The 12044-nt window shown below is 37.2% G+C and overlaps 1 protein-coding gene across 2 annotated transcripts in view; it reads left to right on the top strand.

Annotated features, from left to right (window-relative positions):
* Nucleotides 1-8309: 8309 nt before the first annotated feature.
* The window catches only part of LOC149932537 (uncharacterized), a 53762-nt gene continuing 50027 nt past the window's right edge, over nt 8310-12044 (top strand). For both annotated transcript variants that reach the window (XM_090156730.1, XM_090156732.1), the window contains exon 1: nt 8310-8490. The gene's annotated coding sequence lies outside the window, so the exon portion shown is untranslated. The remainder of the gene's footprint in view (nt 8491-12044) is intronic.

Here is a 12044-nt window from a genome sequence, read left to right as displayed (position 1 = left end):
CTTGAAAGTATCTTTTCCCCCGGTGAATAATAATCAGAAATTATACCATATATATTCTCAGAATTTCGCAATATGGCTGCCCTAGTATAATTCTGAATATCCGAGATTCTACGATCCGGTCTATTTTTGATCTATTTACGCCTGTAGAAGTGCTCTAGCCGCCTCACACCACCATATACTACACAAACAGACTTTTTTTTTAAATTTAAATAGTTGATTTTATAAAATATCTTTACGCTTGCCCAACTTGTTGAAATGTTGCCCTGGAATAGTTCAGCCAATGCCTAAGAATGAGTTCATAAACTCTTTAGTGGGAGAGAAAACGTATCCACGGCTGAAGCGGGGAGGCAACATTTCAACAAGATGGCTAACATTATTTTATAAAAAGAACTATTAAATTTATTTGCAAATACCCTGAATTTTTTCTTTATCTTTTTTTATAATTTTCCTGTATAAATTTAATATTTTCTTAAACTAATATTAATAATGAATGAGGAAAATCATATTTTCACAAATGAAGTAGTTTCAAAACTTTCAATAAGTCCCTAGATAATTATATTTAAAAAAATCATTGCGACATTGCGAAAGAACGTATTTCCAGTTCGAAGTATTTTTACATCTCTCGTAAGAAATATATTAAAGTCTTCTTTAAATAGTGAAGCAATGAATTAATCTATCTATTATTTTATGCCAAACACGAAGGAGCAAAGCTGGCATGTTACCAGTGGCGTAGCTGAGAACTCAGAGCCCCCCCCCCCCTTCCGCAAAAATCTCTATGAGGCCCCCCTTTTTAATTTTTTTATAGTTAGTGCCACCCCTCCGAAGCTCGAGGCCCCCCCGCACCGCGGGCCCTGCGGACCATCAGCTACGCCACTGCATGTTACAATGCAGTACACTAACATGTATATTTATAGGAAAAATTTTCATTCAACATTGTATGTTGTACATAAAATTTAACCAATAATATTAATATTATAATAAATGAATCAATACTTGGAGTATCATTTACATTAGGCATGAGTTAAGCTGACAGGTTTAATTATTAATACTAGTTTAACAAATAGTAAAAATTTAAAGACGACCGTTGCGTAGTGAAGTGTAAAATAATTTAATTAAATTCAATAATTAAGTGATGGAACCGCACGGTTGCCAAAATTAATTAATTATCAAATTTCATTAAAGTGTTTTACATTTCACTACGCAACAGTGGTCTTTACATTTTTATTATTATTTTTAATACGTAAGGCTAATCATTTTTAACCTTTATAAAATAAACTAATTTCAGAGACAAGAAACTTCATGGCTGGTATATAAAACTATTTTAATATGTATAAAATTACATAAGTCTGACGAGCTTTCGAACCCGAAGTTTCTTTTCAAGTCGAGGTTTACTACAATACTCATTTCTTCAAATCGACCGCGAGTTTTGTTTACATTTTATTGTTTATTATTATTTGATTTTTTTTAAAAAATGTATCTCTATATCACCCCAATTTTCGATATCCAACGGACCTTTGTCTTGATTTCAGTTTATTTCTTTATCTAATATTTTAGTTTCATTCCAATTAATTTTATGATTGAAATTTTTACATAGATGACTAGCCAAACCATTATACAAATTTTGTTTTCTTATCTCTTCCAAATGTTCAGATTTCCATTTTTTAAATTTCCGTTTTGTTTGCCCTATATACTTTTGTTCACATTGATAAGGAATTTCATAAATTATTCCCGCTTCGTTGTCTTTCTCAATTTTCGGCTTATTTTTTAATAATTTTGTCTCTAAATTTCCAAATTTATTATTTATTAATTTTATATCATGTTTTACTAATTGTCTTTTTGTTTTTCACTTATTCGATTTAAATAGGGTAATTCTAATTTTGGTTTTTTAATCTTTTAGCTTTAAATTTTTAACAATATTGGCATTAAAGATATTTTTTACCAAATTTTTAGGATAATCACATTGAATTAATTATTTTATCTATCTCTGGGGCATCACTGATATTTTATATTTTAAACTTTTAATTAATCCCACTTTTATGTGGTTCGGGTGTGACGAATTATAATTCAAAAAACGCTTTGTATGAGTGGGCTTTTGGTAATATTGTGAAGTTAGTGTATTATTCTATCTTGATAAAAATAAATCTAAGAACGGCAAGGAACCATTATTTTCCGCTTCAAATGTAAATTTCACATTCAAATCCAAACCATTAATTGTTTTTAAAATAGATTCAGGAGTTAACTTTTTGTCTTTTACCATGAAGATGTCATCCATATATCGATTATATAGTCTTAATTTAGGCCAAATTTCGTCATTTTCCAAAAATGTATCCTCAATAGTTTCTAGATATAAATAAATAACCTATTTAAATTTTAACAAAGTATTAAATTTAAACAGAAAAAGTAAAAGGAAAACATATTTCCAACGGTTTTTACAAATAAACTAAAGTGAAATATAAAGGTAGTTTGTCAAAGTGGGGGGGCTATGGTAAAGTTAGCCCCCCCTGGGGTATTGGTTTTGCATAATGGTGCGTAATGGGTGCATTTTAATCAAATAGTTAATTTATCAAAATGGCGATAGGGGGGCCAACTTCACCGACCCGCAAAAGGTATGATTAAAAACGCCGATGTAAGGCGGTTGGAACACTTCTACAGGGGTAATTAGACCAAAAATAGACCCCATCGTACAAAATGAAAGTTTTAATTTTTCGGTATACGTGTGACGTCAAGAATTATACCGTATAAGGCTAGTATCAAGTATCCCTTCTTCATTTCTACGCGTATGTCAGCCATATTGAGAAATTCCGCGCCTATACTGTCAAGAATATACACGCAATCATTTCTGATTTATATTCGCTGCCGGGATATTAATTTACTTTAAAGGGTACCTAGTCCCCGGCGGCGAAAGTCGTTACTTTTATATAAATCTCTGTTGTATCAAATAAGCTACAACTATTCCTGGAAGTCGATAGTGCTTTTTTACATAATACAGCTAGGAAAAAGCCAATAAAATGAAATCAAATGAAATATATTATAGAGAACATTTCTTAGATTTAAAATAATGAAATCGTAGAGGAGAGGGAAGGAACATTTCCTTTATTAGAATCTTCCGTATATTATATAATAGACAATATTAGGTATAAGCTACGAGTCAGTCAATTTTTTATAAACCCCGGGATAGATTATAGAGCCCCGGCGAAGCGAGCAATGCTCGATGGTTTTTTAATGGAAAGAACCCGCTGGCTGGCACGAGCAAAGTCGCCGCCTTCAACAAAAAAAACCCCCGAACAGCCGGAGAATTGGTAGAAACGCTTAGTGAGGCACGAGACAGAGCGGACCGAGCGTTTCCAGATTAGAAGTTTCGTCTTTTTCCAGCCACTCTACGACTTTGATGCCATTAGGGAAGCGGTAAAGGTGGAGAAGCGGAAAAAAATCATCTATATTGCCCAAACCGTTCGAGTAATCGGATAGTATCCTTACGGTTAATCGAGAGGGTGCAGTCGTCTCGTTTTGACATAAAATTTTTATATTAGGTAAGATTGGTTTTTAATATAGCTAGATATATATGGGTAACCAACGAGTTAACCGAAGTTAATGGACGATTTTGGGGGTGGAATCGCGAAATATTTTTTTGCCCGAGTATTGTACGATTTTAGCCACGAAAGCGGCTTCCGTCGTTCTTCCGAAGAGGAGATAAAAATCCGGTTTTTTTTTCTCCTCCCCGGTACTTTTCGATCAAAGACAATCGTGACTTCCTTTAACGTCACCGTCGCGTCGTTTATAAACCCATATGGAAGCGAACGCTAAGAAGCGGCGACGGACGGCGACGCACCGCGACAGACTCGACGCTCGTTCCCAGAACGTTATTCGGCCTGGTTTCCATTCTTTATCTTTAGCAAGATAGTCGAATTTTATTTATAGACTGCAGAAGGACGAACTGAAAATATATAACCTGAAAAAGGTTATTCCGTCGAAGAACATGGTCCGCGTACTATGTATGTATATGGAAAAAGTCGGGACGGTTTCAACGTTGTATCTTTCGTAATAATTTTATTTTCATACGAGATTTTTCAACGGATCAAATGTATATAAAACGTAAAAGAAATAACTAAACATAGCACCGTATAATATATATCTAATCCCTTCAAAAAAAACCTAAATGTTGTTTTTCTCCTTCTTTCCTATACACGGTCGTTTTTACGGAAAATTGGCTTTCTTCGTGACGGGAATTGAAGAGAAGAATCTTGAAATAAAATAAACGCGTGGTAAACCGAGAAGAAAAAGCCCACTTTTCAAAATTCATATATAAACAAGGCTAAACGTTAAAAAGGTCTCACTCAAAAAACGGTTCAAAAACGGCGAATTATATTTCCAGAGAGGGAAGGATTCTTCGCTTCCAGTTAGGTATAAGGGTAATTTAATCCGACTGAAAACTTTGTTCGCACCGGCGTGGAATATTCAAAGTTTTATGGCGTATTTAGTTTCTCGCTTCGCCTTCGCGCGAGTGCGAACCGGACGTCGGATAACATTTGGTACCAGTTAGAGTTATACGGCTTCCCGGCGATAAAATTAAGTATATGTGTATGATAAAAGGAATAATACTGTACGGGACTAAAGCTATCTCGAGTTCTTTGAAGCGAAATGGGAATTACGTATATCCATAAGTAACATAATAACAATAAGTATGACACTTTCTATTGCTTTAATGCTAATTTTCTAACCGAACCTTTTTTCGGCACTGATTCTCTCTTCAAGCTGTGACTTGGAGTCGCGACTTACCGTTTTGGATGACTACTTTTTGATAAAAATTTAATCCTAATATCGGAGAGCGCGTTCTGGAGTCGCGAGGGGCTTTGTCTTTGTTTCGAAGCCCGCGTGCGAATCACGCGTGATAAAAAAAAACAGGAGCTCGTGGCGCCGAGAAAAACGTTTTTAATTTTTATCATTTTAGCCTAATATTCCGCCTATCTATCGGAAACCAGATATTTCGGCTTAGCGGAAGTTTCGCGTATTTTAGACACGAGAGGGCTCTGTGCTGAGAAAACATCTTGATTACGCAATAACTATGAAAATCAGTTTGGTTATAAATCTCGTTAATTGTCACACTTATTGTTATTATGTTACTTATGGTATATCCAAGTCTTCGTTGGGCCAGCCTAAATGTTTAAAACCCAAAGCGTAGGATAAAACCCAAAGCGTAGGATAAAACCGTCACGATGAAAGCTGACCGCTTAAGGCCTTAAACGAACTCTTAAATTTACGGATGAAATTTTAAACCGTAAACATGCCTTAAAGGAAAAGTCCAGGTTGGGTAAAACTTGGGTCTATTTGAAAGATCATGTTTAAATAAACTCAAAAATATCAGTCGCAAAATTGTAATTTTTTTTAATGACGAGAAATTAATTTTTAAACGAGCCAAATTTACCGCCAAGCGATCTGCCATTTTTTGTTTCGGGGTGACGTTTTAGGACTTTAATCACGCGCTGTTCGCGCTATAACAGCCTTTAACAGCGCTCTGTTCCCCGCGCGCGCTTGCTCCGCGTGCGGTCTGCGGAGGGAAGGCGAAATAAAATGGCAGCTCGCTTGGCGGTAAATTTCGCTCGTTTAAAAATTAATTTCTCGTCATTAAAAAAAGATACAATTTTACGACTGATATTTTTGAGTATATTTAAACATGATCTTTCAAATAGACCCAAGTTTTACCCAACCTGGACTTTTTCTTTAAAATATAGCCTTAAATTTCGAGGAATTTTAGCAAAAAGTTTCGAGATAAAAACATCTTTTGTATTAGAATTTTAAAAGGCAAAGATGTTAATATCGGCTTCCCCCCTCTCTGGTCGGGCCTGGTTAACATTTTAGCCTAAAACACGACACACATATAGCGAGGAATAAATATGAAGCCTTTCCTAAACTTATACTGAATTATACTATACGTTACCTCGGACTAAATGCGATTATATACGATGGTTGAATAGCCTTTGCTAATGGTAACAGTTGATTTCGCTTATAAAAAAAGATGTCACGGACATTTAAGTACACACAATCCTCCGTTGTATTAATATATTTTAAATATTAAATATAAATTTGAACAAATTTACACTCATCTTGTACATTAACTTAATAAACCCAAGAGAAATCACTTACCTGGTTTTGGAAATGAGGTAGCGAAACGCGAACACCTTAATTAAAATAAATTTTAGACAAACCGAATTTTTGAGTTACCTGGTTTTGGAAATGACTTAGCGAGACGCGAACACCTTAATTTAAATAAATTTTTATACAAACCGAATTTTTCAAGTTACAAGTTTTTGCAAAATTGATAGCGAAACGCAAACACCTCAATTTAAATTAATTTTATCGAAAAATGAATCTTTAAAGTTACCTGGTTTTGCAAATAAGCGAAAATCAAATGGTTTTTGGAGTTAGATGCCGCCTGTATCAATTAGTACGAAATTCAAATATCACAATAGTGAGTACGCGGATTGTGGGGTCCCGCGAATTGGCCAGAAATCTCACTTAAAATTAAAATTTCTTAATGCAACATAAAACGTAGTTTAGAAATGACCAGCACTAACTAAAAATATAATTTTCAACCAAGTCAGTCTTTATTTAAAAACATTAAGTAGTTTTAAAGTCGGATATCGCCAAAAAGCACTAAAATGGGAAATGACCAACTTGTGGGCCCCCGATCTTTAAACTTCGTAGCGGGCTACAAAGGGCATGATATTTCCTTTCGATTAAGATATCCCAAGCCCTTCTAAAGCTAATTCTTGGAGAGTTACGTGGAATACGTTAGCATCGGCTACATTGCACGTAAAAAACTCGTCAAAATGAGAATGAAATTTAAAATAGTAAACATCCCTAACTTAATTTCGTAGAAATTTAGTTGAAGATTTTGGGATGAAAAATAAATATTGGGTAAAAATGTAACGAGGAATAAAAATTAATTATACTAAAAATAGTAAGTCACCCGTAGAGTTCGGCGTTTGGATAAAAATTAACCACTTATTTTATTTTTATCCATAACCTACAATTAACCGAAAATATAAATTAATTTTTGCATGTTAAATCGTTGTTTATCCATGGATAATATCCACAAATAAACAGTTAACCAAAATATTTACGATTAATCGAAATTTTGTCAGTTAATTTATCTGTTACGCAGAGCTCTAGTCACCCGAGACTAAAAACAAAGAAATTCGAGGGTCAAATACCGAGGGGTCGGACATTTACCAAAATCCCGTACACTTTGTCTAAAATCGCAAAATCTTTTAACTCTCTCTATGGTAAATTAACATTGAAATCCCAAAATCTCTTCAAAAAGTAATGATAAAATCGCCAAAATCTCTACGAAATCCCGAAATCCCGTACAAAATAATGGCCAGTGTCCGACCCCTCGTCAAATACCATAAAGGTAACGTGTAAAGTTTATTTCGAGCTAAAAAAAAGTTTGCTGATCAAATCTACAGTCACCTTTAAACGTGTTTACTAAGGCCACTTGGTCCTTCCGTTTCGTAAGACACGAATAGACTGTCGATTAGCCATTTATTAAGGACCATTTCCATTTATACCAAAACGTCCAATAAAGTAATGGCCAAGTTTGTATTAACGTGATAGCCTTAATACAGCGAGTATACAGATTTATGGTTTACGGGTAAGGCGTCATTAATTCATAGAATATTATAATAGTAGCCGGCCGAGCTAAAATCGGGGCAAAATTAGGTCGTCAGCGTGCCAAAAACAAGAGCTTTATTTTGCGCGCGATTTCTTTTAAGCGAAACGAATGCTCTCGGAGGGAGGGACACGAACATATTTCACTCGGCTTTTCCCTCTAAATTAAGCGGTTCTAATAATTTCGAAACGCTGCCTCGGATAGAGAGAGAGAGAGTAGGCAAAGAGACTGTACAGGCTCGAACTCGCGCGCGCCCTTTCAGTTCTAGGTTAAAAGGGGGTCGGCAAAAAGCGGGGGCAGTCGAAGCGATGGACGCGGCCAGAGCGCTGGCCAGTTTTGTTTCCCCGAGATATATAAGAACGGCGCCGAGAGTAGGAAAATTCGATCGATGGCGGAAGGGAAAGATCCCTTTCCAGGGGTAAAAGTCTGGCAGCCCCGCCTCTCTATTCCGCAGAGCGTTGCAACCCCGCTAAGAAGATCGACTCGAAGGGGTCGGAATACGCGGGGATATCAAAGTCGCGGCGAAGAGAGAACGAGAGAGAGGACGTATAGGGTGGGCGCTCGCCCACCCCCTTTTCTCGCGCGCTCTCCGCGGGCGCTCCGAAGCCGCTGATTTGGTCCCCGCTTCGGCAGAGGGCGGCAGAGCCCGGCGTGTTCATGTCGCTCGTGGATTTTGGCGGCTTCGCGTTCCGAAACGAGCAACAACTGGACTCGGAGAGTTCCCAAGTTTCTCTCGGGACCACCGGCGCCGCGCCAGAGAAAATTGTCGTTGCCCCAAAGAGAACTCCTGATGGGTCGCCGGCAACGCGCTTGACAAACAGGTATCATTTATTTCATTATAGCGCCTTTTCTTTTCAACTCAAACCGTGACAAAATTCTTCTCCGGCTGGAATTACCGCGAGCAACAGTCTTTTAAGTAGTTATAACGCCCCGGAACGTACTCTTTCCCGCCTTCCACCGGGCTTCGCTTCCGTTCCGACGCGAGCGCCTGTTGAAGGGTGGACAGATATACGTTCCGAAGTGACGATCCGCTTCAACCGTCGGGATAAAGGCGGACTATATCTCGACGGGTGGCAGTTTTTGTTCGTCTTATTCCAACTGTTGTAGCGAGCGGTAGATTTAATCGCGACTTTACGAGCGAGGTGGGAACTCGGAGAGTCGCTTCTTCGGCATCGCGGATGCTGTCGGAGAAGCGCGTAACGACGAATCCGTCCCGCTACTAATTTAATTAGCCTTAATTATTAAAAGATAAAAGTGGGACAGCCGCTCTCCCTTTTAAGCTACTAGCCGAGCGTATTTTCGCCTTAATTATAGCTCTGGTAAAGAAGGAAAGTTTGACTCCGGGTCCCCGAAGCTTCCGAAATAGCCTGTCAAAAATGCTTCGTTTAACGTGATGTACACCAGCCCCGGGATCCACATCCTCTCGCCGTGTCGCCCCACCGCGGATACGTTACCGTTATTAACTAAATTCCAAGGACTTCCCACCATACCTACGAGATCCATACAGATTCGATATAACGCGATAAACGATTTCGGAAATATCCAAGTCACTTTAAAGTACGTGTGTTGTAAATTACTTCTATAAAATATGGATCGTTTACCATATAGACAAATGTAGGACGAAAAATCCAATATTTACCGAATGTAAAATCCTTTTCTATCCTTTAATTTTAATGTCGGCTTAATAACGCGGACACCTTTATATCCACGAGGAGATTAAGGATTACATCCCAAAAAGATGGTTGAGGAGGGCGCGGAAGAGGAGTCGATGGAGGAGAGGGTCGAAGTGGGTTGTCTTCCTATTTATAGACGAGTGAACGGGAGAGGGAATAAAAATGGGCTGGCATAAATTCGAGAGCGGCCAGATCATCCGCTTAAGGAAAGGTTAATAGAGCGACTCGGAAAGTAGTTATAATCAAGCCATCGATTACGTCTATTGTAATCTAGCCTGTCGATAATGATCTCTTCTGATCTCATAAAATTACATAAGACTAAATATAGATCTCGCTCACTCCAGCATCTCAGCTCCGGTACTTCGATCTTAGCTAATTATTTATTATTATTAATTTATTTATTGATGCGAAATATTTTTTACATATTTCGAAGGGTTTTCGAAACTAGTTGTGTCTGCATTTTTAATTTATAATTAAATACTTTTAAAGTTTACTACGTAATAGTGGTTTTTAATTTTCTAGAGTTATTTTTTACATTATGGAATAACATACTAGTGCATTGCCTCTTTGGCACATAAGCACGATACTCGCTCGTGACTTACTTAAAATCTACGCAATTTAATCGTTGTATTAAATTGAAATCAAAGAACCATCAGAACTTCGTATTATACAAACAATTAGTATATTTAAATACATTCTTAGTAATACTAATAATCCTCATTATAGGTCAGCTTAGAGCTCTGCGTAACAGATAAATTAACTGACAAAATTTCGATTAATCGTAAATATTTTGGTTAACTGTTTATTTGTGGATATTATCCATGGATAAACAACGATTTAACATGCAAAAATTAATTTATATTTTCGGATAATTGTAGGTTATGGATAAAAATAAAATAAGTGGTTAATTTTTATCCAAACGCCGAACTCTAGGTCAGTTCATAAGTTACAAAATTACGTAAGTTTATGAGTAAGGTTCTTCGCTTTATTAAATTTAAGAAATTTAAACCCTGAATACATAAAGAAAAAATTCTTCAAAAGCGGCGTATTTACACCTTTCTCGGTCGCAATTAGCGTCGAGTTCCAATCCTAACGAATGGATTTTTTTTGGCATCAGCTCGTTTGGGAAAATGAACTCGATTCGGCGAATCGCGTACGCCTCGCGACGAACCTCATTTTTTAAGTTTTTCTTCTCCTTTGAAATTATTATTCAGGGATCGGCCAAAAAAAAAGGCAAAGAAAAATAGAAGAGAGAGAGAGAGACCTCCTTTGTTTCCCCAAATTTAATTACAGTTTGTCAGAGGGAGTGGCGCGCCTTGACGTACTGCGGGTAACGGACATCCATCAGACACTTTAAATAGACTTCAGTCATTCGTATCACCATCAAGCGAGCCGCTTAAGATTCTCTTACTCGATTCTTCAAGGTCACGTCCTCGCCTTCGGATCGATCCCGTATTATTCATTTTCGGTAGATACGAAACGTTCGAATTTACAAAATAAATTATATCGGGATTTATTTATCACTTTGTACCAAAAAAAATGGAAGGAAGTTCGCGGTGAAAGATAGCGAAGGGATGGCGTAAAAATTTCCAATATTGAGTCGGGTAAAAGCGATTGACCTACATCTCGGAATTTAAACAACGATAAAAAGCAGTCGCGTGAAAACGGAGGGTAAAAACCTCTCTTAGTCAATTTACAAAGTAAACTTCTTCTTATTCTATAAACCCATCTTTTTTTAAAGCTATACGCTAAAATATAAGAATTCGTAAACTCAACGACGAAAATGGAAAGAAAAAAAGACGTTTTTTCGGAAGTGAATAAAGAAAAGAATGAGTTGAAAATCCCTAAGAATATTAAGGATCTCTCTCTCGTCTTTGTAAAGGGAAAAAGAAAACTTCTCCCGAGATTGTAGTATACAAGACGTACACACGAGAGAACAGAGCTTATACAACTAAGAATAAAAGGCTCGATTTAATCGCCGACTCTTTCATAAAACCTCTTATCGTTTGAAAAACTTTGCTTGAGAGGTTGCGCGAGGAAAAAAATCAAAGATAAACGGCGAGCCCTAAAAATAAAAGACACCCTAATAGTCTATAGATAAGAAAGGATTTACGCCTAAAATCCTACGCCTAAAATCCTGTATCCGGTGCGAATAAAATTGCCAACGTTAATAACACAGTATTTTTTTCGGCTTAACTAATCTGTACGCCGGTAATTCTAAATAGAGTTGCAAAATATAGTCAGCGTCTAATGGAGTTTCGTATAGATTATCCGGTGAAAGTTTCCTAATGGCTATGAGCTATATAAAGTTAGCTTTGTTTCCGAACACGATGATCTTAGCTTTATTCCATTATTACGCCTATTAAATGTGAGCGCGGTTTTGATCATATCTGTATAATACAGGGTGGAAGCCTCAGCCGTAGTCCAGCCTCAGTACTTCTCCTAGTACACCAGGGTACTGCGGGTGGAACACTTCTACAGGCGCTGGTAGGCCAAAAATAGACCAATGGGATAAATGGAAGCCTCAGCCGTGGTCCAGCCTCGGTACTTTTCGTAGTCTAAAATTAGACCAATGGAAGAATTAGAAGCGCATCTTCCAAATGCTTTATCGGGTGATTGGGTAAAGATGCGCTTATAATTATCCCATTGGTCAATTTGTGGAATACCAGCGCCTGTAGAAGTGTTCGACCCGCAGCACTCTG

Source organism: Leiobunum rupestre, chromosome 8 (genome assembly GCF_980474605.1).
Source record: "Leiobunum rupestre chromosome 8, qqLeiRupe1.1.hap1, whole genome shotgun sequence".
In the NCBI taxonomy this organism is placed as follows: Eukaryota; Metazoa; Arthropoda; class Arachnida; order Opiliones; family Sclerosomatidae; genus Leiobunum; species Leiobunum rupestre.
This window is presented reverse-complemented; position numbering and strand designations above follow the sequence as displayed.